Source organism: Leopardus geoffroyi, chromosome A2, assembly GCF_018350155.1.
Source record: "Leopardus geoffroyi isolate Oge1 chromosome A2, O.geoffroyi_Oge1_pat1.0, whole genome shotgun sequence".
In the NCBI taxonomy this organism is placed as follows: Eukaryota; Metazoa; Chordata; class Mammalia; order Carnivora; family Felidae; genus Leopardus; species Leopardus geoffroyi.
The window spans coordinates 19,645,868-19,671,815 of record NC_059331.1 but is presented as its reverse complement, the minus strand read 5'-3'; the positions used below and the strand labels follow the sequence as shown (position 1 = coordinate 19,671,815).

At 38.2% G+C, this 25,948-nt stretch overlaps 1 protein-coding gene and 1 pseudogene across 13 annotated transcripts in view; one reads left to right on the top strand and one right to left on the bottom strand.

The window, feature by feature from the left end:
• DOCK3 (dedicator of cytokinesis 3) overlaps window positions 1–25,948 on the bottom strand; it is a 585,953-nt gene that overhangs the window by 525,161 nt on the left and 34,844 nt on the right. The gene's annotated exons all lie outside the window — the stretch shown is intronic.
• On the top strand, window positions 11,950–13,898 carry LOC123605675 (annotated as a pseudogene).

Here is a 25,948-nt window from a genome sequence, read left to right as displayed (position 1 = left end):
CTCTGCTCCCCCCATCTCTCTGTCAGAAATAAATAAAACAAAACGTTCTTTAAAAATGGACCAGAAAACAATAAGGAAAGAAACAAGTTGATTCAAAAAAAAAACCCAGTGAAAATAGAAGAAAAAGTCAAAATCATATCAGAAATGAAGATCAGATTTGAATGAAAACTTCATACTGTATACTGAAGAAAAAAAAGGAAATGAGAATATGAATGAGATAAATAAGTGAAAGTGAAAGTAGTTGAAATGGAAGACAAGTGAATATTTTAAACTTAAAGTTTAAATGGAATTCCTAAAAGCCAAAAGCAAAACACTGGAATGTGCCTAATAATTAAAACTGTAATTTGAAAAAGGTTTCTTAAAACAAAAGAAAACCTGAACCTACATATTGAAATCATCCATCAGGCACTTGGGAAATCGACCCATAATGAAAAACTTTGAGACATGCCCTAGAAAAGCTAATAGACTTTAAAGAAAAAAAATCCCTGAAGGCATCAAAAAAAATCAGGAAAACAAGAAAACTACACTGACATCAGAAATCTCAAAAACAAGGTAACAATAAAGCAGCATTTTCAAGAAACCATAGGAAGGCATGTATGAATCAAGAACTGCCTATCAAACTGGGGCGCCTGGGTGGCTCAGTCGGTTAAGCGTCCAACTTCGGCTCAGGTCATGATCTCGCAGTGTGTGAGTTCGAGCCCTGTGTCTAGCTCTGTGCTGACAGCTTGGAGCCTGGAGCCTGCTTCATATTCTGTGTCTCCCCATCTCTCTACCTCTCCCATGCTCATACTCTGTCTCTGTCTCTCAATAATAAATAAATGTTTAAAAACAATTTTTTTAAAAAGAATTGTCTATCAAACCAAGCTGTCCTTCAAGTACCAAGACATTTTTTTAGGTGTTGGGCATTAAATAATCCAGAAATTCTACAGCCATTTCCCTTTCTTGAACAAACTACTAAAGAATGAGACTCATCCAAACAAGAGATGACTGGAGAAAGAACCACAAGGGAAATTACTGTGAATTTGATATATTTAATTATAGATCTAATAAAAGAGGCAGAAGTGAGGATTAAAATAATATATAAATTTTGTATGTTTCAACAACATACAAATAATGCAACTAAATATTAAAGGAAGGAAGAGAAGGAAGAAGAAAAGTGAAATTAGCTTACTGTTTATTGTATAAAGGTAAGAGTCAAAGGATAACACAGGAAAATGGCAAACTAAACAGTAAAAATAGTAAAAAAAAAAAAAAAAAAAAAAAAAAAAAAAAACCCTAAAACAGGACATTAAGGGCATTTGAAAAAAAGTATTACTTGGATAAAAACAGAAGTGTTGCTAAATACCTAAAAGATTAAAACAAAGGCACAGAAAGATGTAGAGAACATCACACTATAAAAAATATAACAAGTATAATTCATATATCAATTATTTTTTAAAATGTGGCAGGGTCAACACAAAAATTAAGTCATATTTATAAATGTCAATGGGCTTTATTCATCCATTAAAAGACATTTTCAGTTTGACACGCATAGCAAGACCCAACTACATGCTTTATATCAAAAGAAAAGACTTCTAAAATAGATTCATAAATGCAAAAAAAGAGGATTTTTCAGTCTATGAACCATTCCAAATTAGTTTTTGTACATGGTGTGGAGCGGAGGTCAAGATTCATTTTTCCATATGAGTATCAAGGTCTTCTAGCACCATTTGATTAAAAGATTGTTCATTCATTATTCACTCAATTATATAGTCTCTTTGTCAAAAATCCCCACATCCATGAGTCCATGTAACACATAAATAAATCAATATGTACATAAGTCAGTTATGTATATATGGACTCTGTTCTGTTCCACTAATCTAAATGTCTATCTTTGCACCAATAACCATACTACCTTGCTCACTGTACCTTCAAAAGAAGTATGGAAATCAGACTGCATACACTCTCCAATACTACTCTTTTTAAAAACTGTTGTGGCTATATAAATTTTAGCTTCTCAAATTCTGCAGAATAAAGTCTGGTAGGATATTGACTGGGATAATAATAATAAGTCCTCCAACCAATGAACATGTTATCTCTCAACTTATCTAGATCTTTAATTTCTCAACAATGTTTTGTTATTTTCAAATTAGAGCTCCTACATATCCAACAAATTTCGTTGTATTTATCCCTAGGTATTCAATGTTTCTGATGTTATTGTAAAGCATGTTCTTTCATTGCACAAACTGCTCATTAGAAAAACAAAAATAAGCAACTGATTTTACATACATTGGCTTTGTTCTGAGACCTTGCCAACTACATAATTAATTCCAGTAATTTCTTTTTAGATTCTTTACAGCGTACATAATCACGGTCAGCTACAAGTTTAAGGGTTTTCTTTCTTTAATTCCAATATTCAAGTTTGCTACAGGCATACCTCATTTTATTGCACTTTTGCTTTATTGTGCGTCACAGATTTTGCATTTTTTACAAACTGAAGGTCTGTTACAACCCTGCCTTGAGCAAGTCTATTACTGTCATTTTGCCAACAGTATTAGCTCAGTTCATGTCTCTTTGTCACATCTTGGTAATTCTTGCAATATTTTAAACTTTTTCATCATTATTTTATTTGTTATGTTGATCTGTGGCCAGTGATCTTTAATATTACTATTGTAACTATATTGGGTGCAATGAACCATGACCATATAAGACAGGTAAACTTCATCAACAAATGTACGTATTCTTTTTTTTTAATTTTTATTTAAGTTCTACTTAGTTAACATACAGTGAAATATGAGTTTCAGGAGGAGAATTCAGAGATTCATTACTTACATACAACACCCAGTGAGTATCATAACAAGTGCTCCTTAATACCCATCACCCATCTAGCCTACCTCACACCCATCTCCCACCATAAACCCTTAGTTTGCTCTCTATTGTTAAGAGTCTCTTATAGTTTGCTCCCTCTCTCTTTTTGCCCCCTCCCATGTGTTCATTTGTTTTGTTTCTTAAATTCCACATATGACTGAAATCATACGGTATTTGTCTTTCTCTGACTTATTTTGATCAGCATAATACACTCCAGCTGCATCCATGTTGTCACAAATGGTGACATGGAAAAGATTTCATTCTTTCTGATGGCTGAGTAATATTCCATTGTATTGATACACCACATCTTCATCCATTCATCAGTCAATAGACACTTGGGCTCTTTCCACAGTTTGGCTTTTGTTGATAATGCTCCTATAAACATTACGGTCCATGTACCCCTATGAATCTGTATTTTTTAACCCTTTGAGTAAATACCTAGTAATGCAATTGCTAGGGCATAGGACAGTCCTATTTTTAACTTTCTGAGGAAGCTCCATACTGTTCTCCAGAGTGGCTGTACCAGGTTACATTCCCACCAACAATGCAAGAGTGTTCCTCTTTTCTACACATCCTCACCAACACCTGTTGTTTCTTGTGTTGGTCATTTTAGCCATTTTGACAAGTGTGAGGTGGTATCTCATCAAGGTTTGCATTTGTATTTCCCTAATGATGAGTGATGTTGACCATCTTTTCATGTGTCTGTTAGCCATTTGGATGTCTTCTTTGGAAAAGTGTCTATTCATGCCTTCTGCCCATTTCTTAACAGAACTATTTGTTTTTTAGGTGTTGAGTTTAATAAGTTCTTTATAAATTTTGGATACTAATCCTTTATCAGATATATCATTTGCAAATATCTTCTCCCATTCTCTAGGCTGCCCTTTAGTTTTGCTGATTGTTTCTTTCACTGGGCAGAAGCTTTTTATCTTTTTTTTATTTATTTTTGAGAAAGAGAGCACAAGTGGAGGAGGGACAGGGGCAGGGAGGGGGGGGCAGAGGATCTGAAGTGGGCTCTGTGCTGACAGCAGTGAGCCTGATGAAGGGCTTGAACTCACAAACTGTGATATCATGACCTGAACTGAAGTCAGAGGCTCAACTAACTGAGCCACCCAGGCACCCCCAAATTTTTTCCTGATTAAGTCCCAACAGTTCACGTTTGCTTTTGTTTCCCTTGCCTCTGGCAATGTGTCTAGTAAGAAGTTGCTCCAGCCAGGTCAAAGAGGTTGCTGACTCTGTTCTCCTCTAGGATTTTGATGGCTTCCTGTCTCACCTTTAAGTCTTTTATCCATTTTGAATTTATTTTTGTGTAGGCTGTAAGAAAGTGGTCCAGTTTCATTCTTCTGCCATGTCGCTGTCCAATGTTCCCAGCACCATTTGTTGAAAAGTCTGTCTTTTTTCCATTGGATATTCTTTCCTGCTTTGTCAAAGATTAGTTGACCATATGGTTGTGGGTCCATTTCTGGGTATTCTATTCTGTTCCATTAATCCTATGTGCCTGTTTTGGTGCCAGTACCATACTGTCTTGATGATTACAGCTATAAAGTATAGCTTGAAATCTGGAATCATGATGCCTCCAGTTTTGTCTTTCTTTTTCAGGATTGCTTTGGCTATTCAGGGTCTTTTGTGGTTTAATACACATTTTAGATTGTTTGTTCTTGCTCTGTGAAATATGCTGTTGGTATGTTGATGGGGGTTGCATTAAATGTGTAGATTGTTTTGGGTAGAAAGACATTTTAACGTTTGTTCTTCCAATCTATAAGCATGGAATGCATTTCTTTGTGCCCTCTTCAATTTCTTTCATAAGTGTTCTATAGTTTTCAGAATACAGACCTTTTACCTCTTTGGTTAGGTTTATTCCTAGGTATCTAATTGTTTTTGGTACAATTGCAATGGGACCAATTCCTTAATTCTTTTTTCTGCTGCTTCATTATTGGTGTATAGGAATGCAATCGATTTCTGTACATTGACTTTATATTCTGTGACTTTGCTGAATTCATCTATTCTAGCAATTTTTTGGTAGAGTCTTTCAGGTTTTCTACATACATGTCATCTGCAAATAGTGAAAGTTTGTCTTCTTTGCTTATTTGGATGCATTTTATTCCTTTTTGTTGTCTGATTGCTGAGGCTAAGACTTCTAGTACTATGTTAAATAGTAATGGTAAGAGTGGACATCCGGGTCTTGTTCCTAACTGCAGAGGAAAAGCTCTCAGTTTTTCCCCACTGAGGATGGTATTAGCTGTGGGTTTTTCATATATGGCCTTCATGATGTTGAGGTATGTGAGGTTTTTAGCAAGAACAGATGATGTGTTTTGTCAAATGTCTTTTCTGCATCTAATGACAAAATCATATGGTTATCCTTTCTTTTATTAATGTGTATATCACATTGATAGATACGCAGATAATGAACCACCCCTGCAGCCTAGGAATAAATCCTACTTGATCGTGGTGAATAACTCTTCCAATGTACTGTTGGATTCAATTTGCTGGTATCTTGTTGAGAATTTTTACATCCATGTTCATCAGGCATACTGGCCTGTAATTCTCCTTTTTAGTGAGGTATGTCTGGTTTTGGAACCAAGGTAATGATGACCTTGTAGAATGAGTTTGGAAGTTTTCCTTCCATTTCTATTTTTTAGGACAATTTGGGAAGAATAGGTATTAACTCTTATTTAAATGTCGGGTAGAATTCCCCTGGGAAGCAATCTGGCCCTTGACATTTGTTTCTTAGATTTTTTTTTTTTTTAGTGTTTATTTATTTAAGAGAGAGATGGAGAGAGCGAGCAGGGGGAGGGTCAGAGACAGAGAGGGAGAGAGGGAATCTGAAGCAGGCTCTGTGCTGTCAACATGGAACTCAGTGCAGGGCTTGATCTTACGAACCCTGAGATCTTGACCAGAGCTGAAGTCAAGAAGCAGATACTTAGCTGAATCAGACACCCAGGTGCCCCTGTCAAGAGATTTTTGATTACTGATTCAATTTCTTTGCTAATTATGGGTCTGCTCAAATATTCTATTTCTTCCTGTTTCAGTTTTGTTAGTTTGTAGATTTCTAGGAATTTGTCCACTTCTTCCAGATCAGCCAGTTTGTTCACATATAATCTTTCATAATATTCTCTTATAATTGTTTGTATTTCTGTGGTGCTGGTTGTGATCTCTCCTCTTTCATTCATAATTTTACTTATTTGGGTCCTTTCTCTTTTTGATAAGTCCAGCTAGGGGTTTATCAATTGTATTAATTCTTTTGAAGAACCAGCTCTTAGTTTCATTTATCTGTTCTACTGATTTTTTTGTTTCTACATTATTTCTGCTCTAATCTTTATTATTTCCCTTCCTCTGCTGGCTTAAGGCCTTATTCGCCGCCATTCCTTATCTAGCTCCTTTAGGTATAGGTTATTTTATGCATTTGAGACTTTTATTGTTTCTTGAGGTAGGCCTGTATTGCAATATACTTCCCTCTTAGGACTGCCTTTGCTGCATCCCAAAGGTTTCGGACTGCCATGTTTTCATTTTCATTTGCTTCCATGTACTTTTTATATTTTCTTTAATTTCCTTGTTAACTCATTCATTCTTTAGTAGGATGTTCTTTAACCTCCATGTTATTTGTGGTCTTTCCAAATTTTTTCTTGTGGTTGACTTCAAGTTTCATACCGTCATGGTCTGAAAATATACATGGTATAATCTCCATCTTTTTGTTCCTGTTGAGGGCTGATCTGCGACCCAGTATATGATATATTCTAGAGAATGTTCTGTGTACACTCGAAAAGAATGTGTATTTGGCTGCTTTAGGATGAAATGTTCTGAATATATCTGTTAAGTCCATTCAGTCCAGTGTGTCATTCAAAACCATTGTTTTCTTGTTGATTTTCTGCTTAGATGATCTGTCCATTGCTCTAAGTGGGGTGTTAAAGTCCCCTACTATTATGGTATTATTATCAATGAGTTTCTTTACATCTGTGATTAACTGATTTATATATCTGGCTTCTTCAAGTTGGGGGGCATATATTTACAACTGTTAGATCTTCTTGATAGAAAAACTCCTTAATTATGATACAATGCCCTCTTAATCTCTTGTTACAACCTTAGGTTGAAAATCTAGTTTGTCTAAGTATGGCTACTCCGACTTTCTTCTGATGTCCATTAGCATGATAGATGGTTCTCCACCACCTTACTTTTTTTTTAATTTTTTTAATTTTTTTTATTACATTTTTTTTGAGAGTGAGATAAAGCACAAGTGGGGTAGGGGCAGACAGAGAAGGAGACACAGAATCCGAAGCAGGCTCCAGGCTCTGAGCTATCAGCACAGAGCCCGTTGTGGGGCTTGAACCCACAAACTGTGAGATCATGACCTGAGCCAAAATCGGGACACTCAACCGACTGAGCAGGCGCCCCATCCACCCTCTCACTTTCAATCTGCAGGTGACTTAGATCCAAAATTAGTCTCTTGTAGGCAGCATATACATGTAACTTGTGGTTTTTCTCTTTCATACACTCTGAGATCTTACGTCTTTTGATTGGAGCCATTTAGTCCATATACATTCAGAGTAATTACTCACAGATATGAATTTAGTGCCATTGTATTACCTGTAAAGTTGGTATTTCTGGTGATGTTCTGTTCCTTTTTAGTCTTTGTTGCTTTTGGTCTTCCCCCCCCGCCAAAGAGTCCCTTTAATAGGGGTATCTGGGTGGCTCAGTCAGTTAAGTGTCCGACTTTTGGTTTCAGCTCAGGTCATGATCTCACAGTTTGGGGGTTTGGGCCCAACAGGCTCTGTTCTGGCAGCACAGAGGCTGCTTGGGATTCTCTGTCACCCCCTCTCTCTCTGCCCTGCCCCTCTCTCAAAGGAAATAAATGAACATTTAAAATATATATATATTTCTGGGGCGCCTCAGTGGCTCGGTCAGTTGAGCATCCGACTTCGGCTCAGGTCATGATCTTGCAGTCTGTGAGTTCAAGCCCTGCATCAGGCTCTGTGCTGACAGCTCAGAGCCTGGAGCCTGCTTTGGATTCTGTGTCTCGCTCTCTCCCTGCCCCTCCCCCACTCATGCTCTGCCTCTCTGTCAAGAATAAATAAACATTAAAAAAAAATTTTTAATATATATATATTTCTTACAATGCTGGTTTAGTGGTCATGATGAACTCTTTTAGTTTTTGTTTGTCTGGTAAACTCTTTATCTCTCCTTCTATTCTGAATGACAGTCTTGCTAGATAAAGTAGTCTTGAATACATATGTTTCCCATTCAGCATGTTGAATATATCCTGCCACTCCCTTCTGGCCTGCCAAATTTCTGGAACAGATATACTGAGAACCTTATCTGTTTTCCCTTACAGGTGAAGGGCTTTCCTTTCCCTTGCTACTTTCAGAATTCCTTCCTTGTCTATGTATTTTGTGAATTTGACTATGATAGGTCTTGGTAATGGCTGGCTCTTATTATATTTAATGGTAGTTCTCTGTGCTTCTTGGAATTTGATATCTGTGTCCTTTCCCAGACTGGGGAAGTTTTCAGCTATAATTTGCTCAAATAAACCTTCTGTCCCTTTTTCTGTCTCTTCATCTTCTGGGACTCCTATGATATGAATGTTACTACACTTTAAGGAGTCGCTGAGTTCCCTAAGTCTACATTCATGACCCAATACCTTTGCTTCCCTCTTCTTTTCAGCTTCATTATTTTCTATAATTCTATCTTCTATATCACTGACTCATTCTCTGCTTCATTCATCCTCATTGTCATGGCATCCATTCTAGTTTGCATTTTGGTTATAGTATTTTTAATTTCAGCCTGACCAGTTTTTATTTCTTTTATCTCTGCAATAAGGGATTCTCTAGTGTCTTCTATGCTTTCCTCAAGTCCACTTAGTATCCTTTTAACTGTTTTAAATTCTAGTTCAAGCATCTTACTTACCTCTGCATTGACTAAATCCCTAGCCGTTACTTTTTCCCATTCCTTCTTTTGAGGTGAATTCCTCCATCTTGTCAAATTATCAAGGTTACTGTTTTTTTGTTAGTAAAGCCTGTTTTATTCCTGCTCCTGAGAGTAATGGCCATATTAAGAGAACCAAAAACTACCAAACAAATGAAATTAAAAGTTAAGCTAGTTCTTTTGTGTGTTTTGGTCTGCTTGTTAAAAGCAAAATTAGATCCTAGGTGTATTTGAGTCTGCTTATGAAAAGAAGCTAGATCAAATAAATAAAATAATAATAAATACATTAAAAATAAAAAAATGCTTTTCCTGTATCCCATTAAAAAGAAAAAAACCCAGGAGCGCCTGGGTGGCTCAGCTGGTTGAGCGTCTGACTTCAGCTCAGGTCATGATCTTGCAGTCCATGAGTTCAAGCCCCCGTGGGGCTCTGTGCTGACAGCTTGGAGCCTAGATCCTGCTTCAGACTCTGTGTGTGTGTTTGTCTCTCTCTGACCCTCCCCCGCTCATGCTCTGTCTCTCTTAAGAATAAACATTAAAAAAAAAAGCCAAGGGACACTAGATCCTGTTTCCCCTACAGCCAAACCTTTGCAGCACTCAATGATCAGTAGACTTGGCACAAGCCAGCGGTTTGCACTTGTCTTCTGGGAATGGGGCCTGCTGCACTGATTCTCAGGAGGTCTTGTCCTAGTGGAGATGCACCTGCAGGATGCAGGGGGGCAGGGCTTGATGTAAGTGGCTCCAGCCTCTACTTGCTGGCACTGTTTTACTCATTGACATGGGTCAGGGCTCATGAATGGGAGAGAAAATGGGAGTTTCCCCGCTCTCTCATCTTAAGACAGGAGCTCCCGCCTGCCACTACGCAGGAAGCCCTCACAGAAGAGCAAAACAATCAACCCTCCTGTGTCCCCAGCTTCTGTCAGATCCCTGCCTTCACCCAGTGTGTGTCCAAGTCGTCTGTCTGCCAGGTGGCACAGCATCCCATGTTTTAGCTCAGGTGTAGCTGGGTTTCGAAACTCCAAATTTCAGAGACCCTATGACACAGACCTGCGCTGATCTTCTAAGGGAGAGTCTTGTTGCATTGTAGCCGATTGCTGGTTTGCCCCAGAAAATGATCACGCAAGTGCACAGCAGCTTAGAGTTTATGGTAAAGTGCAGCAGAAAGCCAGCACCAAGGCCCTCAGCAGGAGGCCCTGTTTCTTTGCTGGTGAATGGAGCAGCTCAATGGCATCTGCAGGGTCTTTTGTACGCAGAGAAGCCATGCCACCTCTCCCAAATCTACACCAAGAAGGGGAACTGTTTCTCCCCATGCAACCCAGGGGATCCTCAGACCATGCTACTTACTCCTGGGTTTCTGCCCTCCTTCTCCACTGGAGCACCACCAAGTCTGCCAGGAGAGACCCTGGCAATGGCACAGACCTCCAACTTCACACTTTGTGCTCTGCCACTTATAAAAGCTTACAGTGCTTAGCTCCTCTTCTTTTCCCAGTCATCAATGGTTTGGGGGAAGAGTTTTCTTGTGAAATCCCCTGCCATGATGTCACTCTGTTTTCATTCTTTGTCTCTCACTCACTCACTCTTCCCGTGATCAGGGCTCCCTCCCCTCCACAGTGCCCACCAAATCAACTCTCCAAAGCTCCTACCTCCACGAGGGGGTTGTTTTCCTACTTACAGATGTGCAGTTTTGTTCTCTCAGTCCTCAGATCGATTTCTTGGGTGTTCAGAATAATTTGATATTGGGGCACCTGGGTGGCTCTGTCAGTTAAGCATCTGACTTCAGCTCAGGTCATAATCTCACAGTTCATGGGTTCAAGTCCCATGTCAGGCTCTGTGCTGACAGCTCAGAGCCTGGAGCCTGTTTCAGATTCTGTGTCTCCCTCTCTCTCTCTGCCCCTCTCCCACTCACACTCTCTCTCTCTCTCTCAAAAATAAATAAACATTTAAAAAAGTAATTTGACATTTATCTAGTTGTGTTCAAGGGACAAGGCAAGCTCAGGGTCTCCCTATCCTCTGCCATCTTAACTCCTCCAGTAAATATTGTGTGTGTTCTGACTGTTCTACCAACCAGCCATTCCCCTGTCTCTCTCCCTCTCCTCAGACCTCCCTATTCCAAAACACAAAAATATTGAAATTAGGCCAATTAATAGCCCTACAATGGCCTCTAAGTATTCAACTGAAAGAAAAAGTCACGTCTCTCACTTTAAATCAAAAGCTAGAAATAATTAAGCTTAGTGAAGAAGGCATGTTGAAAGCCAATAGGCCAAAAGCTAGGCCTCTGGCACCAAACACTTAGCCAAGTTGTGAATGCAAAGGAAATGTTTTGGAAGGAAATTGAAAGTGCTACTCCAGTGAACCCACAAATTATAAGAAAGCAAAACAGTCTTATTGCTGATATGGATGACATATGCTGGATAAAAGATCAAACCAGCCACAACATTCCTTTAAGCCCCCAAATTAATCCAATTCTACAAAGGACTGGGAGGGATGAGGGCACTGCAGAAGAAAAGTTTGAAGCTAGCAGACATTAGTTTATGAGGTTTAAGGAAAGAAGACATCCATCTCCCTAATATAAAAGTACAAGATGAAGCAGCAAGTACTGACATAAAGCTGCAGCAAGTTATCCAGAAGATCTAGCTAAGATAATTAATGAAGGTGGCTACACTAAACAACAGATTTTCTATGTAGACAAAACAGCCTTATATTGGAAGAAGATGCTATCTAGGACTTTCATTAGAAAGCTAGAGAGAAGTCAATGCCTGGCTTAAAAGTTTCAAAGGATAGGCTACTCTCCTGTTAGGGGCTAATGCAGCTGATGACTTTAAGGTGAAAGCCAATGCTCACTTACCATTCTGAAAATTCTAGGGCCCTTAAGAATTATGCTAAATCTACTCTTCCTGTGCTCTATAAGTGGAATTGTAAAGCCTAAAAGACAGCACATCTGTTTACAACATGGTTTACTAATATTTGAAGGCCACTGTTAATACCTACCACTCAGGAAAAAGATTCTCCTTTCAAAATATTATTCTCATTGACAATGCAGCTGATCACCCAAAACCTCTGATGGAGATATCCTGCAAGATTAATATTGTTTTCATGCCTGCTAACCATCCATTTTATCCCATGGCTCATGGAATAATTTCAACTGTCAGTATTTTTATTTAAGAAATATATTTTGTCTAGTTTCTAAGGATCATGCTCTGAGGTCAGGATTCCTGATCCAGAGACAATGGCCTGATGGGTAGCACCTGAAGGTATCATCAAGAGTAACTGAAATAAGTTGACAGCTGTAATGACATGAACCTCTGTGAGTCCCTTCTCTGTGGCATCTATGCCTATGTTTTTGAGAAGCCTTCTGCCATCCAGCAACAAGGCATTCTTCCTTGTATCAGGGTTATGATATGACTGCTCAAGCCCAATCTGGGGACTAGGAAAACAGCCACTTTTGCCACACTGATTCTGCAACAAGATGGAATTGAATCTAAAGACTACACAGGCTTCGGTCCTGGCACCCGCTAGAGAGTTAGCTCAGCAGATACAGAAGGTAGTCATGGTATTAGGATATTACATGGGTGCCCCCTGCCATGCCTGCATTGGGGGGACCAATGTACATTCTGAAGTGCAGAAGCTGCAGATGGAAGATCCCCATAACATCATGGGTACCCCAGGTCATGTGTTTGATATGCTTAACCAGAAACACCTGTCTCCCAAATACATCAAGTAGTTTGTACTGGACAAGTTGATGAAATGTTTTTTTTTTCTTTTATTTTTTAATTTACATCCAAGTTAGTTAGCATATAGTGCAACAATGATTTCAGGAGTAGATTCCTTAATACCCCTTACCCATTTAGCCCATCCCCCCTCCCACAACTCCTCTAGTAACCCTCTGTTTGTTCTCCATATTCAAGAGTCTCTTATGTCTTGTCCCCCTCCCTGTTTTTATATTATTTTTGCTTCTCTTCCCTAATGTTTATCTGTTCTGTGTCTAAGTCCTCATATGAGTGAAGTCATGTGGTATTTCTCTTTGACTAATTTCACTTAGTATAATACCCTCTAGTTCCATCCAGCTGATGAAATGTTAAGCCACAGATTCAAGGACCAGATCTATGACATATTCCAAAAGCTCAACAGCAACACCCTGGTGGTTTTGCTGTCAGCTACAATGCCTTCCAACATGCTTGAGGTGACCAAGAAGTTCATGAGGGACCCCATTCAGATTCTGTTCAAAAAGGAGGAGTTGACCCTGAAGGGTATCCACTGGTTCTACTTCAATGTGGAAGGAGAGGAGTGGAAGCTGGACACATAGTGTGACTTGTATGAAACCCTGACCATCATGCAGGCAGTCATACTCATCAACACCCTAAGAAAGGTTTATTGACTCATTGAAAAGATGTACACCAAAGACCCCACCATGTCTGCTATGCACAGAGATATGGAATGAGATGTTAAATGAGATGTTATCATGAAGGCGTTCACTCTGGCTCTAGCAGAGTACTGATTACTACTGATTTGCTGGCCAGAGGCATTCATGTGCCACAGGTTTCTTTAGTCATCAAGTATGACCTTCCCACCAACAGGGAAAATTATATTGACAGAATCAGTCCTGGTGGACAATTTGGCCATAATGGTGTGGCTATCGACATAGTGACAGAAAAAGACAAGAGGATTCTTCAATATAGGGAAACCCTCCATAACACCTCCATTGAGAAGATGCCCCTCAATGTTCCTGAACTTATCTAAGGAACTGTCCTGCTACCTAGCCCTACTGAGGGTTCAGTCCATGGGGGGCTTAAGAGGAGCAGGAGAGGGGAGGGAAGGGAACCAAGGGATGGACATCTTGTCATTTTTTTCTTTTTTTTCTTTGAATAAACGTCACTTTTTGAGGCAAAAAAAAAAAGAATTTTGTAAGGTTACAGCTTCCATAGATAGTGGTTCCTTTATCTGGACAAAGTAAATTGAAAACCTTCTGGTAAGAATTCATAATTCTAGATGTCATTAAGAACTTTTGTGATTCACAGGAAGAGGTCAAAATATCCATATGAACAGGAATTTGAAAGCAGCTGATTCTAACCATCATTGATGACCTTGAAGGATTCAAGACTTCCGTGGAGAAAGTAACCACAAGATGTGATGGAAATAGCAAGAGAGCCAAAATTAGTAGTAGAGTCTGAACCTGTGATCGAATTGCTGCAATATCATGATAAAACTTTTTTTAACGTTTATTTATTTTTGAGAGAGAGACAGAGCATGAGTGGGGGAGGGGCAGAGAGAGAGAGGGAGACACAAAATCCAAAGCAGGTTTTAGGCTCCGAGCTGTCAGCACAGAGCCCAACGCAGGGCTTGAACCCACGAACCATGAAATCATGACCTAAGCCAAAGTCTGATACTCAACCGACTGAGCCACCTAGGCACCCCTCATGATAAAACTTTAACATTGGAATTGCTTCTTATGGATAAACAAACTAGTTTCTTGAGATGGAATCCTCTCCTAGTGACAATGCTGTGAAGACTGGTGAAATGACAACAAAGGATTTAGAATATCACATCAACTTCATTGATAAAGCAGCAGCAGGATTTAAGACACTGACTACAATTCTGGAAGAAGTTCTACTGTGGGTAAAATGCTATCAAACAGCATCCCATACTACAGAGAAAAATCATTCGTAAAAAGAAGAGTCAATGTTGGGGCGCCTGGGTGGCGCAGTCAGTTGAGCGTCCGACTTCAGCCAGGTCACGATCTCGCGGTCCGTGAGTTCGAGCCCTGCGTCAGGCTCTGAGCTGATGGCTCAGAGCCTGGAGCCTGTTTCCGATTCTGTGTCTCCCTCTCTCTCTGCCCCTCCCCCGTTCATGCTCTGTCTCTCTCTGTCCTAAAAATAAAATAAAAAAACGTTGAAAAAAAAAAAAAAAAAAAGAAGAGTCAATGCAGCAAACTTCACTGTTATCTTAAAGAAATTGCCACAGACACTCAACCTTCAGCAGCCACCACTCTAATCAGTCAGCAGCTGTCAACATCAAGACCCTCCACCAGCAAAAATAATATAATTTGCTGAAAGCTCAGATGATAGTTAGCATTTTTTTAGCAATACAGTATCTTTTAATTTTTGGAGGGAGACTCTAAATGCTTTTTATTTTTTTAAGGTTTTATTACAATTCCAGTTAACATATAGTGTAATAGTAGTTTCAGGTGTACAATATAGTGGTTCAATACCTCCATATGACACCCAGTGGTCATCACAACAAGTGCACTCCATAATCCCCATCACCTATTTAACCCATCCCCCCAACTACCTCCCCTCTGGTAGTTTGTCCTCTCTAGTTAAGAATCTGTTTCTTGCTTTGCCTCTTTCTTTCTTTTTTTCCTTTGCTCGTTTGTTTCTTAAATTCCACATACAAGTAAAATCATACAGTATTTGTCTTTCTCTGACTTAAGGGATGTCCACTGTGTAATACACATAATTTTACTACACACTTAATAGACTATAGTGTAAACATAACTTTTATATGCACTAGGAAACCAAAAAATTCATTTGATTCACTTTATTGTGATATTCAGTTTATTGCAGTGGTCTGGAAACCAAACCGGCAGTATCTCCAAGGTATGCTTGTACTTCTTTTCTTGATTTATGGAACAAAGCTCCCAAAGCAATGTCAAATAAAACTTACAGGGGCGCCTGGGTGGCTCAGTTGGTTGAGCATCCAACTTGGCTCAGGTCATGATCTCACAGTTCGTGGGTTCGCACCCCACATTGGGCTCTGTGCTGACAGCTCGGAGCCTGGACCCTGCTTTGGATTCTGTCTCTCCCTCTTGCTCTGCTCCTCCCCTACTCACGCTCTGTCTCTCTCTCTCAAAAATAAATAAACATTAAAAAAATAATAAAAAAATAAAACTTATAAAGGCAGATGTTCTTATTTTGTTCCTGAAGTTTGAAGGGAAACATTCTATGTTTCATTATTAAGCAGAATGTTAGATGTGGGTTCTTCATATGTGCCTTTTATTAGATTGGTAAATCCAGCATTATATAAAATATATACATTGTATAAATCTATATAAATTATTTGCTTATATCAAGAGTTTTTACATCTATAATCATAAAGGATATTGGTCTATAATTTTCTTTTAATCTTATTAGGGTTTTAGATAAAAGTTACACTGGCTTCATAATGAGTTAGGAAATGTTTCACCCTCTTTTGCTTTTGAAAAGCATGTTTCACAGAATACACACATGAAACCATTTGGGACTTGAGTCTTCTTTGTGAGAAAATTATTTTATTAGAAACTGAATTTATTTAATTTAGTATCACTCTATTTATTCCTGTGTCAATTTTGTTCAAATGTGCCTCTCAAGGAATTTAAGTAAAATGATTCATAATATTCTCTAACGTTCTCTCATTATGAATGTTTTATTTAATTTAGTCTTACTAAGAAGTTATCATTTTTATTAATCCTTTTAAAAAATCACTTTTAGTTTTACTAGTTTTCTCTAGTCTCCATCCATTTTCTACTTAATTGATTTCTGCTCTGATTTTTTTATTTCATTCTATTTTAATTTGCTATTGTTTTTCTATTTTCTCCAGTAGGTACCTTGGATTATTCACTTTAAATCTTTCTTGCCTTCCAACCACTCTAGAAAACAGTATGGAGGGTCCTCAAAAAGTTAAAAATAGGGGCGCCTGGGTGGCGCAGTCGGTTAAGCGTCCGACTTCAGCCAGGTCACAATCTCGCGGTCCGTGAGTTCGAGCCCCGCGTCGGGCTCTGGGCTGATGGCTCAGAGCCTGGAGCCTGTTTCCGATTCTGTGTCTCCCTCTCTCTCTGCCCCTCCCCCATTCATGCTCTGTCTCTCTCTGTCCCAAAAAATAAATAAACGTTGAAAAAAAAAAAAAAGTTAAAAATAGAACTATCCTACGATCCAGCAATTACACTATTTACCCAAAGGATACAAAAATACTCATTCAAAGGGATACGTGCACTCCAATGTTTACAGCAGCAACATCCAAATTATGGAAAGTGCCTAAATCTCCATCGACTGATAAATGACTAAAGAAAATGTGGTATATCTATACAATGGAATATTACTCAGCCATAAAAAAGAATTAAATCTTGGGGTGCTTGGGTGGCTCAGTCAGTTAAGCATCCAACTCTTGATTTCAGCTCAGGTCACGAGCTTGCAGTTCATGGATTTGAGCCCATCAGGTTCCATGCTGACAATGCAGAGCCTGCTTGAGATTCTCTCTCTCCCTCACCTTCTGCCACTCCCCACTTGCAAAATTCACACACCCTCTCTCTCTCAAAATAAATAAATAAACTTAAAAAAATTAAATATTGCCATTTGCAACAATGTGGATGGAGCTAGAGAGTATTATGCTAAGTGAAATAAGTCACAGAAAGACAATTACCATATGATTTTACTCATGTGGAATTTAAGAAACAAAACAAATGAACATGGTGGGGAGAAGAGGCAAATCAAGAAACAGACTATTTTAAGTTTATTTATTTTGAGAGAGAGAGAGAGAGAGAGAGAGAGAAAGTGAACATGAGCAGGGGAGGGGCAGAGAGAGGAGGAGAGAGAAAGAATCCCAAGCAGGCTCCTCCCTGTCAGTGTAGAGCCCGACATGGGGCTTAATCCCATGAATCATGAGATCATTCCCCAAGCCAAAATCAAGAGTCAGACACTTAACCAACTGAGCCACCCAGGCACCCATAGACTTTTAACTATAGAGAACTGATACTTGCTAGACGAGAGGGGAGTGGGAATGTGTTAAATAGGTGATGGCTATTAAGGAGGGCACTTGTTGTGATGAGCACTGGGTGCTGTATGTAGGTGATGAATCACTGAATTCGACACCTAAAACTAATACTACACTGAATTTTACCTAATTAGAATTTAAATAAAAACTTGTAAAGAAAAAAATCTTTCTTTCTTTCCAATATAAGTATTTAAAACTTCCCCACTATGAAAGTGGATGATGGACACTGAAGAGGGCACCTGTTGGGATGAACACTGGGTGTTGTATGGAAACCAATTTGACAATAAATTTCATATTAAAAAAATAAAAAATAAAAAATAAATAAAACTTCCCCGCTATGATGTGACAAGAAGAGCAGTCACCCCTGCGCAATTCCCCCTGAAAGTCCAGAACCTCACCTTATGTCAGATAGACCCTGAATGAGTCTCACAGAGACACTCTCACAGCCTAGAGCAGGCTCAGAATTGCTATGTGTGAGGTGCGGCCTGGGTAGAATAGGCCTGAGAGTAATGCCCAGGGGAAAGAGCCTTCCATCAGTCAATGGACCAATACTGTTTCCATGGTTTGGACAAAAGCAACATAGAAACCTTAGAGGCTGGCATCAGGAGAAACTGCATGAGGGCTACAGGATCCCTCTGCACCACCTCTGCAACTTTTCTGTAAACCCAAAATCACTCCAGAGTAAAAAGCTCATTAAAAATTTTTTTTCAGTAAATAAAAAAATTAAACTATAAAATTTCCTTTAGCATTGCAATATTTATTGCATCCACAAATTTTGATAGTATGTTTTCATTATTCAATTCAAAACATTTTCTAATTTCCTTTGTGGGTTTTTTTATAATTGACTTATGAGTTATTTAGAAATATTTCCAAATATGTGAGGGTTTCCTGATTATCTTATCATTGATCTCTAAGTTAATTTTATTCTAGTTGGAGAACACACTCTATTATTTCAATCCTCGAAAATTTATTAAGATATGTTTTTTGGTGGCACCTGGGTGGCTCAGTCAGTTGAGCAACTGATCTTGATTTCAGCTCAGATCATGGTCCCAGGGTCATGGGTTCAAGCCTCGCACTGGGATCCACACTCAGCGTGCAGCCTGCTTAAGATTCACTCTCTCCCTATCCCCTGTTCACACTTGCTTTCTAAAATAAAAAAGAAATTTTTTTAAGATACGTTTTTTGGGTTAGCATACGGTCTATCTTGGTGATAACATATGCAATTTAAAGAGGGCACTTGTTGGGATGAGCACTGGGTGCTGTATGTAAGTAACGAATCATGGGAATCTACCCCCGAAGCCAAGAGCACACTGTATACACTGTATGTTAGCTAACTTGACAATAAATTATATTTAAAAAATGAAATGAAGTAAATAAACTTCAAAACAAAATAAATACCTTCATTTAAAAAAAATTGTGTCCTGTTTATTTACTTTAAAAATAAATAAATAAATAAATAAATAAATAAATAAATAAATACCTTCATTTAAAAAAAAATTGTGTCCTCTGTTGGGTATAGTCATCTAAAATTTCAATTGTGTCAAGTTTTGATTGGTAGTGTAGTTTAAATCTTCCAAAATCTAACTGACATTTTGTCTGCTTCATCTATCACTTACTAAAAGATAAATCTCCAATTATTATAGATACATCTATTTCTCCCTTTAGTTCTGTCAACTGTTGTTTCACGTGTGTTAAACCTCTATTAATTGGTATATACACATTTAAGATTTTTAAATCTTCAGTAAATTGAAACTTTTATCATTATTAACTGTTCTTTGTCTCTGGTAGTATTCCCTGAAGTCTACTCTGTCTCATAGTAATACAGCAAAACCAGCTTTCTTATCTTTTTCTAACCTATTTTAGCTATTATCTATATCTTCATCTTTAAAGTATATTTCCTGTTAACAGTGTATTGTTATATACTGCTTTTTTTATCCAGTCTGATAATGTTGGTCTTTTAAATGGATAATTTAGTCTATTTAAAAATTAACATAATTATTTATATGGTTTAAGTCTATAATCTTGGCTTTTTTGGTCCCATTTGTTCTTTGTTCCTCTGTTCTTCGTTTTTTGTGGGTAATCATTCTCCTGGACTTCTTAGTTCTATGCCCATGATTTCCTTTAGCTCTGTGAGTATATTTAAGGCAGCTGATAAAAAGTCATGTGTAGTAAGTTCAGTGTCCAGGCATCCTCAGGCACAGTTTCTGTTCATTTCTTTTTTTCTATAAATGGGCTACAGATTTTGTTTCTTTGCATGTCTCATAATCTTTTTTTCTTGGAAACTAGACACTTTTATTATAATGTAGTAACTGACAATTTTGATTCTTCTCACTCCCCAGAGTTTGTTGTTTCTGCTTGTTGTGGGTTATAATTGTTTTGTTTGTTTAGTGACTTTCCTAAACTAGCTTTGTAAAAGTGTATTTTTTGTGGTATGTGACCACTGAAGTCTCTGTTCACTGGCTTAGTGCTCAGCCTGAGATCTGACAGAGATTTTCTTAAAGACCTGGAGCCAAAATGAGGAGGTGAGGAAAAGTACTCTCCTGGTCTATGCAGACTGGCCTGAATTAAGGCACTCCTTCAATGCTTAGCCAGGCCATTTACAATTCTGCCCTAACCTTCATTTCTGCATACAGAGAGCCTAAAAATACGCCAGAAGTGCAAGTTCAGGTCTTTCTGAGCATGTGGCTAGCCCTTGGCATACACATAGACTTTTGATTCCCTGGCAAACACTGTGTAAAGCCTATTACTTCCCCATGTTATCTCCTTCACCCCCTATCCCTTCCTAGGCTTTTCAATGTCTCTGCTGCTTGTCCCATCTGTTGTCCTTTGCCCCAGGTGGCTGCAGGTACCATACGCCTTTAAGTGATTTAAATGAACATTGTCCAAGAAGGCTACTCCAGCCTGAGAGAGTTCTGAAGGGGTCAAAACAAATGTAAGACCTTGAGCTAATCACTCATGGCACTACTAGAGAGGTCAAAGTACACAACCCCAATTCTTTCAGAATAAAATCCATATTGCCCCACTCTGGCACTAGAAACCCATACCAGGTACATGGGCTGTTGCTCCCACAGCTGTTACCAGCTGGGCAATGTAGGGGATAGCAGGTGGGTAAGTAAAAGGACCACAATACCCTTTTACCAAAATTTATAAGCCTCTTTCTTCATTAAGCATTCACCTGGTTTTATAGTTTTTGTTAGATTCCAGAGCTCAAAAAAAGTTCATAATAACAGTTTTTACCAGCTTAATTGTTGCTTCAGTAGACGGGTGAATCTTTAAACCTCCCTACTCTGTTATTACTGGTAACTTCATGTCCCTTGTTTCTGGTTAATTGAACATATTTTACAATTTCACTTGTTTCTTCTACTGGCTTTTTAGGTACACTATTTGGTATTTTCAGTACTTTAGAGACTACGATATACATCCTTAATTTACTATAGTCTTTCCCTAAGTAATATTTTAATACCTCAGAAACAATGTAAGAACTGACTTCAATATCTCTATTTTCCTATCATTTGTGTTCCTATTGTCATATTTTGCCTCTACACATGCTATAAACTCTGAGACATTATTACTTATTCCTGTTGTTTCTCCACTAAGGTGCCTTTTATCTCTAAGATTTTCTTTGAATGTAATTTACCTAGGTAATCTTATTTGGGTTTCTGTGAACTTTTTGGATCTGTGCACTGGTATCTTTCATTAATACTAGAAAATTCTCAGCCATTATTTTCTCAATTATTTATTATTCCATATTCTGTCTAGTCTCCTTTTGGGATTCCAAGCACCCATATGTTAATTTGATTGTATCCTACAGATCTCAAAACTTGTTCAGTTTTATTATCATCCATCTTTTTCTTTAGTTTAGCATGGATAACTTCTAAGGCACCATCAGTTGCCTTATTCTTTCTACTGCTATGTCCTGTCCTGCAGCTAAGCCCATCAAATGAATTCTTCATTTCTGATCCTGAACTTTTTGGTTCTAAAATTCCTATGTGGCTCATTCTTTTACAGTTTCCACTTCCCTGCTGAAATTCTTCACCTCTTCATACACGTATGAAAAGCATACTTTTTTTTTCAATATATGAAATTTATTGTCAAATTGGTTTCCATACAACACCCAGTGCTCATCCCAAAAGGTGCCCTCCTCAATACCCATCACCCACCCGCCCCTCCCTCCCACCCCCCATCAACCCTCAGTTTGTTCTCAGTTTTTAACAGTCTCTTATGCTTTGGCTCTCTCCCACTCTAACCTCTTTTTTTTTTTTCCTTCCCCTCCCCCATGGGATTCTGTTAAGTTTCTCAAGATCCACATAAGAGTGAAACCATATGGTATCTGTCTTTCTCTGTATGGCTTATTTCACTTAGCATCACACTCTCCAGTTCCATCCACGTTGCTACAAAAGGCCATATTTCATTCTTTCTCATTGCCACGTAGTATTCCATTGTGTGTATAAACCACAATTTCTTTATCAATTCATCAGTTGATGGACATAATTATCATTGAGAGGAGTGGGGGAAATTTTACCCAAATAATTAAGCAAACGAGTAGAGACTGTAAGACGAAGGACTAAAGGAACTGTACAGAAGCACTGTACTGTAGTGAATAAAGTTGTTTCCCATAGGAGCACAGGTTAACAATTCTGACACCACTAAACACATATACTGGGATTGGGCAAATAAACAAATAGATGATGGGTATGGTTAAAAAAAAAAAGAGATAAAATTAAAATATATATATATATGAATAAGTAAAAAAAAAAAAAAAAAGCATACTTATCACAGTTACTTTAAAGTCCCTCTCTGTTAATGCCAACATCTAGGTCATCTATGAGGCTGCTTCTATTACTATTCTGTCTTTTGATTATGAGTCATTTTTATCTTCTTTCATTGCATGTCTCACAATTTTCTATTGTATGCCAGACAATAATAGGAGCCACTAGGCTAGGAGACTGAATCAATCTGGGTACTTAAGCTGGGTCTGGCTTTATTTCACCTTTGATTTATTTCAACTATTTTAATTTAGCTCACCACTGTTTCACAAATGTTTGGATACAGAATCATAACTTTTTCTTCAGCAAGATTAGAGATTTGAGCACCAGCAAGATTTTTAAGGTCTATGACTTTCCAGCCCAGCTGAACCACAAGAAATGTCTCTGCTTCATATGCCACAGAAGATCTCGATCTCATTCAGCCTCTCTCTCTCTGATTTACAGCCAAGCTACCAGCCTCTTGGGCACCTTGGTTTTTCTATCTTGGGAAATCACTTTGTACCCACCTGCCTTCTCCCAGTTTTCAGCAGCTGCTGCTATGCTCCTGATGAAGTGCTCATTTATCTCAGGGAGATCTCTCTCACCTTTCATGCCCTATTCCCAACCACTGGCACATCACTTCCATTCACTTGGTAAAGACTCCATGAATCTTGGGGGTTTCCTCACAGTCCCCCTGCCCTTTTCTCAGCCTCTGGCACACTCCCACCCCAAACTAAGTGAAGACACAGTGGAAAATGACTAGCAGGTGCGTGCAAACTTGCTCTGTGACTGGAGGTCTTCAAGATTCTGATCAATCATCAAAAGTTCTCTGAAAGGTCAGTTGACTTCTATCCTATATGTGACAGTTTCTCACCTCCTCCCACCATTCCCCTGGGAAAAAAGCAGCCAGTTATGAGTCTATTTGGTCTTAGAAAATATTTGTGTCTCTCTGTAATGTTTAACAGTACTACTCAGTTATAAAAAGGAAAAAAACTATTGAGATATGCAACATGAATGAATCCCAAAATAATTATTCTGAGTAAAAAAAGTCAGACCAAGGCACCTGGGTGGCTCAGTCAGTTACGTGTATGGCTCTTGATTTTGGCTCATGTCATGATCTCCCATTTCATGAGTTCAAGCCATTGATCAGGCTCTATGCTGACAGTGAAGAGGGTGCTTGGGATTCTCTCCCTCTCTCTCTCTCTCCCTCCTGCACACTCTCTCGCTCTCTCTCTCTCTCTCAAAATAAATAAACTTAACAAAAAAAGTCATACCAAAAGTTAAATGCATGCTTTTGATTCCATTTATATACAATTCTAGAAATGCAAATTAATCTATAATGACACAGAGTAGAGCAGGGTTGCCTAAGAATGGGTGAGAGAAAGACAAGAGAGAGGGATTACAAAAGGAACTAGGAAACTTTTGAGAGTAACTGATATGTTCATTATCATGACTGTGGTGATGAGTTTATAATTATAAATATAATATCTTAATTAGAAACATAATTATAAATATATATTATAATTAGAAACATAATACGTATATATTTACAGTTAAATAGTATACATACATATATCAAAATGTATCACATGGCACACTCTAAATATATACAATTTATTGTGTGTGAATTATACCTCAATAAAGGTGTGTTTAAAAAACAACCAGAATAGCATTGCCATTAAAATACGAAATGAAAAATAGTGGACAAGAGCAGCAAAATTTACCAACAGACAAGGAATATCCATCACTTTACACTGGAGAAGATAAAAGTTGTGATCAAGCATTTCACCATTAAAAAACATAATAAAGCCTCTATGAAAAAGGACCACAAAGCATAAGTACAAGAACTCAAGAAAGAGATGTTAGGACAACAGAAAAAAATGAGACAAAAATTTACACAGCTCAAGAAAAGAGAAAAGAAAAAAAAGTAACAGAAATGAAGACAAAATTAAAAGAGGCACAAGAAAAAATAAGCACCACAGAATTACAGAATGCATAGTAAAAGGTAGAGGATAGAAATTAGAAAAGTGAACACAAAATGTAAATTGCAATACAGTTAATGTGTAGTAACAGCAGGCTAACATTCCCATGGTAACAATTAGAAAAAGCTAAATAAATCACAAATATCATATTTCCAAAGGCATTAGAAAACTGTGGAAACAACAAACACCAGATGACCTAAAATTCCAAAGAAGAGAGAAACAGTCCAAGGTAAGATGACAAATGCCAGCTGTTTTTCTTCCTTCAGAGCATGTGCCAATTATGTATATAGGTTGAAGTTTGGGTTTGTTCCACACAAAGAGTTGCTATTGAAACAAAACAAAAAGAAACCAGCAAAGCATTTAGTAGTTACAAGGGACTGGTGTAATAAATTGGAAATTTGACAGGGCTCAAACACATGACCCCACAGGATCTGCTAAATTCTGGAGATATATAGAGAATTACAAAGAAGTGTTGAAATGTCTCTATGGGAGCACGAAGTTTCCTCAAGTTTCACAGTGTTTTAGAAATAAACACTTGCCAAACGAAAGGACAGGCTTCAAATAGAAAACCAGTCTTACCCAAAGAAATTTGCCAAATTTAGTGGTGTGCTAAGACAAAAACCTCTCAATGACATAAATTAAACTTCTACAGCATTTCAGGACTCACAAAGACCATGATCTACCAGTCTCTCAAATAAAAAAGCTCAGGAAGGTTTTACCATAAGGGGGAGCTAGACCCAACTCTTACTAAAACTGCAACACAGATCTAACTACTGAAATCCCTGACTGGACTGACAGAAACACTCTCCAGTAGAAGATTATATCTGGAGTCTGTACTATTCTTTTATATGCAATGTCCATCATACAATAAAAACTTACTAGACATGCAGTGGGACAAAAAATATAACCAATAATCAAGAGGAAAAACTAGATAAAAGAAGATTCACAGATGATCCAAATATTGTACTAACCAAATAGGATTTTTTTAAAAACTATGATTAGTAGGTTAAAGAAAATTAAGAGGGGCCCCTGGGTGGCTCAGTGGGGTAAGTATCTGACTTTGGCTCAGGTCACGATCTCATGGTTCGTGAGTTCAAGCGCCACATCAGGCTCTCTGCTGTCAGCACAGAACTCGCTTCAGATCTTCTGTCCCCCTCTTTCACTGCCCCTCTCCTGCTTGTGCATTCTCGCACTTTCTCAAAAATAAACTTTTTTTTTTTAAAGAAAATTCAGGGGTGCCTGGGTGGCTCAGTCAGTTAAGCGACTGACTTCGGCTCAGGCCATGATCTCATGGCCTGACAGCTCAGAGCCTAGAGCCTGCTTATGATTCTGTGTCTCCCCCTCTCTGCCCCTCCCCCATTCGTGCTGTGTCTATCAAAAATAAACATTAAAAATTTTTTAAATAAATAAAAAGAAAATTCAGAAAAAATATATAAAATAAATAATGTTTCAGATATTCAACGAGGACTAGAATCTATAAAAACTAATCAAATATGATTTCTAACAATGAAAAATTCTGTAACTGAAATAAAGTACTCAACAGGAGTTTATAAGAAGATTGAACACAGGGGGTGCCTGGGTGGCTCAGTCACTTAAGCATCTGACTTCGGCTCAGGTCATGGTCTCATGGTTTGTGAGTTCAAGCCCCACATTGGGCTCTGTGCTGACAGCTCAGAGCCTGGAGCCTGATTCAGATTCTGTGTCTCCCTCTCTCTCTGCCCC